Genomic DNA, 5,083 nt, shown 5'->3' with positions numbered 1-5,083 from the left:
CGTGTGTGTACTCGGGGAGAATGCGTCTCCCCCGCCCCTTCTGTTGGTTGGATGAGCGCTCGCCTGCCTCCCTGACCGCCATGAAGTTAGCTTCCGATTTGAGACTTGACTAATGGGTCGATCTGCTGCATTTTAACTGCTTTAGACTTTTTTAAAAAATAATAATTTTTATCCACTTTGTTAGGAAATCTAAAATACTCCTAGCAGCCAAATCTCCACCGATTTGATTGTGTAATCTCTGAGGCTATCGAATATCCACTGCATATTCGATAAAACACAGCTTGTTATTTTTTAAACCTTAATGTAATTGTGGAAAAACAAAAACTTTTTTCCTCTCTTATCAATATCATAATTACTTTTTTTTTAAAGAGTTTTGTAAATTAGATAAAGATGTCACACGTAGCAAATTGTGTTTTTTTTTTAAGTTTTCTGATTATAAATAAAACCACAATTCTTTCCCTGTAATATTACATAAGAGCAATGAAATAGTTTTCTAATACAGAAATTTTGGTCTTCTATGAAATATGTCCATGTACTCTTGAGTACAGTATCTCATAAAAGTAAGTGCACTCCTCACATTTATTGTATCCGTCATTTGGACAACATCCATCCACCCATTTTCTTTACACCCTTGTCCCACAGTGGGGTCAGGAGGGTTACTGGTGCCCATCTCCAGCTAACGTTCTGGGTGAGAGGCGGGGTCACCCTGGACAGGTCGCCAGTCTGTCGCAGCATTTGGACAACACTGAAGATATATTTACAGTAGCAGGTGTACAGCTTGCATGACAGAATACATTTGCCATCTTCTCAAAGTAGCTTTCAGAGGACTCCCCACTTCTAGGGCATGAAGTAACTTGATACTTCCAGAAAGACCTAAACCTTACCCAGCATCTGTGGTGCATCCTCAAGCAGAAGGTGGAGGAGAGCAAGGTCTCAAACATTCACCAGTTCTGTGACGCCATCGTGGAGGAGAAGCAGAGGGTTCCCATGGCAACCAGAGAGGCTCTGGTGAACTCCAGGCCAAGAGTGTTAAGGCAGTGCTAGAAAAATAACGGTGGCCACTGTAAATGTTGACACTTTAGGCTCAATTTGGAGGTATGCGTATTTTTGTTTCCAGCGGTCAAGACATTAATAACTGTGTGTTGAGGTATTTTGAGGGGACAATAGAGTTATACTGTTACACAGCTAAATTGTATCAAAGTGTTATATCTCCACTGTTGTTCCATTAAAGGGATATAGTGAAATATATATATTTTTATTTTTTATTTTTGCCTTAAGCAGCCTTTATTTGAGAGTAGATAGACAGGAAAGTGGGCAACGAGATAGGAGGAAGACATGCAGCAAAGGTAATCAGGACTCGAACCTGTGACGTCCGCGTGGAGGACTAAGGCCTCCATACGTGGGTTGTGCTTCACCAAAGCGCCACCACAGCACCCATAATGAAATACTTACAAAAATGTGACGTTTGTGAGAAACTACAATACTTAGATTTGCTCAAATTTGTTAATCAGCACAGCGCTGCATGACGTAATCCACCTGTGGTTCTGATGAGGAGCTAATGAAGCTGTTTACATACTTCGACTCCTCAAGCATTGTGGGGGCTCATAAAACCTGAGATTACAAGGGTTTTTGTGTTGCACTTTTGAAATAATCAAATTCACCGGCGACTGAATAGCGTGCTTAAGAGACCGCTTTTTGAATTACCCGTAATAATGAAGGGTCTCTGAGGCCCTTAATCCCACTTTAAAAAGCCCAAAATGATTTAGTCCACACTTGCACCCAGTTGATCCAACTGCATCGTGTATACAGCGATCCGATACCAAGAGAGGCAAGAGCAGGCAGGAAAAGTTACGTGTTTCCTCATGAAATGCAATTTAGGAAAGCAACAAGAACAATAAGGAAAGGAGAGGCAGGGACATTTTATTTGACCAGAGAGACGGCAAGCACACTATAAACAATATCAGCAGCTCTGTGTCAGAATCAGGGTGAAATGTCAGGGCTTTGAATTGGATTAAATATGATCACAAGTACATTACTCTCAGTTATTATCACTAATTATTTGACACTGACATGTCAAAGCAAGTGGTTTGACAGCAATTGATCAGCAGATATTTAGTGTCACTTAGTTGCTTGTAACTTTGTTTTTGTCCCATATCAGATGGGTCTTTGTTTTATTTTTGGGCAGCAGAGATTATGGCCTTGAAACTTTCGCAGTTTTGCTAAGTCTCATTCTTGTTGTTGAACAAGGCTTTTCGATCAAAACTGCAGGCAAGTCAGTCCTATACTGCTTTAGATTTACTTGCACTTTTTATTTAACCTTTCTTTAAACAGGTTTTCCCATGGAGATACAAGATCTTATTTAAAAGAGAGACCTTTTTTGAAATAAAAATGTACATCTGATTCTCAAACCCTTTGAAATGGCTTTGTAAGACTTTCCAGAATGACATTTTGACAACTTTTTGTCTCATCTCTTATTGAAGGAGCTCATGAAAGAGCTCCTTGAGATCTTTCATGAATCTGTATGAATTGAGTTAACTTATCAGGGTTGTTCTAATTCATGTTGACTTTGTAATCTGTAAATTAACTCTGTCAATATTTTCACCTGCTACTGACAATGTAGTTTTTTAAGTTAGACTCTATAAACCAGGTGGTCTCAATCCAAAACTCAACAAACAAAAAGAAAACTTAAAATCATTCTGTTTCAAATTTTCACAGATTGAATCAAAGTTTTCACGGCTCAAGCCCGCACCTTGCACGAGTCGTTAAATTCAGCAGAAGAGCCCTTTAGTCGAGTTGCGCATCGCAAGCTACATTTCGGACGCCAACTTCTGTTCGTGTCTTCTCGCCTTGTCTGCTCCTCTATTTCATCCACATCTCACCAGACGCATGCAGGGAACTTGTCGCATTCAGCCTAAAAAAAAAAAAAAAAAAAGCAAAAATAAAGTTAAAATAAATATACTCCTCATTACTGGCAAACACCTTGTGAGGTTAGGACACAGGATAATAACTCCAACAGTCTGCGGAGATTACGACGCGGGTTGAAACCCCCTCATTTGACCTCCTCTCTGTCTGCTGTGCTGTGGTCTGGATGTGCTCACTGGAGCGTGTGCCGGGCGCGCAGGGCTTTGTAAGCCCCCTGTTAGACCAGGTTCAGTGTGTGGGTTTTGATTGTAACATTTTGTTACTGGAACGCCTCTGCGGGACACTTGTCCTGCGTGGAAACGACGCTGATCACAGTCGATCTGGGACATGGAGCAAGAGCGCAGCCCTGCGGAGAGACGTTAAGTCACCGCAGCGCACATCCACAGGTTAAGATGTGAAAAATGAATTAGAGAGGGGAAATCAACATTATTCATGGCAATTTCATATCATTGTCACTATATGAAATTAGTAAAGATGTCTTTTGTTTGTTTGTTTTTTTAATAAGTTGTTTGACTGGATTTAATCAACAGTATATGTAAATTTTAAAAAAAGTACTAGTTGCAGGGATGTTGCTTGTTATGACCTTCAATTGCCATAAAATGGCTTTACTACCCAGTTCACCCCCCTCTTAAACACACATACACACGGAAAAGAGGGGAGAGGCCGAGCTTGATAGAGCTAATCCAGAGTGACAGGTCTTTCATGCAGTAATGGTGAGGGTGAAAAGAGAGATCCACTCAACCCACACACATGAAGTGGAGCACACACTCACATGGATAAACAAAAGGAAAGGACAGAAGCAAACCCACAGACAGAGAGCGTGCTATCACAGAGAGTGTAAGGCTGGCTTTATTGACACAATCACTCAGATAATGTTGAATTTAGCAGAGCACACAGGCTTTTTTATTGACCCCCTTGGTGACGCTTGACGTGTTTGACTTTAAGGCCCAAAACCTTAATAAAGTCAAACGTCTACAGCAGGTGTTTGATTTTCAGGAAGACTTGCATACATCTCAAATGCATTTGGACAGACATTTCTTATTAATAGATAATGTCTCTTTTTTCTACTTCTTTTGGAATCCCTACTGATTTTTGATCTATTTATTAATTTCAGAGTTACTTTTGAGATAAATGGAAATAACCTTTAACACAAATGCATAGTGGCAAATGCACAGTCAGACTCGTGCACTCATACACAACTCTGATCAATTCTTGGCTCCAGGCTGTGGTGGCTTGGCGTGACTGAAGAGGGAGGCTGGTAAACACCCTGTGGTTCGCTGCAGTGCACCACTTGCAGAGATTCCCTGGCTTTTTTTTTTTCTTGTTCTTTTTTTAAGGGAAAAGCCAGAAAATAATCCTTATTCTGCATGTTTTCACCAAACACCATTAAGATAAAACTTATCCTCATTTTAAACGCTGATTAAGTAAGACTCTACTATTCTACTTTTCAGTCAGTTAATATTATTAAAGTTTCTTCTGTTTAATAATTTCGAGAATAATGAGAATTGTTTTTGGAGGGTTACTTTCTTCAGATATTGATTTTTGCATAGATTTTCTTACCATTTGTTGGACTAAATGTCTTGGGTCAAACGCTTTGTGTATCTTTCTTCAAACGTACAAGAGTTTACTAGAAATTGGGCCAATTCCTTCCAACAGAATGAATGTGACTCAGGTTTGTTCACATACATCTCTTCAGCTCTACACACATCTTTTCTATTGATCTAAAGTTATATGTAACTAAAGTAGCAATTTCATTAGAGTATTTTTGTGTGACCAAACTTTATCTTCCTGGGTGATCCACTGTGCTGTTTCTTCAATATTTGTACATACTATCATACATTTTGTGGAGTGCAATATGATGTTGCCATCCCTGCCTCTTATTTTCACATTGGTTTATAAATGTACAAACCAAAAGAAAAGAGAAAAGCTCAGATATATTACCAAAAACAAACAGAACCTGCAAACACAGATGCTAAAACATGACAAAATGTATCCCCAATAGAAGTTTTAATAAAACAAATTGAGTTACAGATGTCAACTCTATAACAGCAGTAATTTTGTCAGTATTTCTTCTATTGCATTCGATCAGATTTTAAAGCTGCAGTATCATTGAAGCACTGAAAAGCAATTGCTTTAGCTTGTTTTTATGATTTATATATAT

The sequence above is a fragment of the Poecilia reticulata genome, linkage group LG16 (assembly GCF_000633615.1).
Source record: "Poecilia reticulata strain Guanapo linkage group LG16, Guppy_female_1.0+MT, whole genome shotgun sequence".
NCBI lineage: Eukaryota > Metazoa > Chordata > Actinopteri > Cyprinodontiformes > Poeciliidae > Poecilia > Poecilia reticulata.
Note: the sequence above shows the minus strand (reverse complement) of the source record.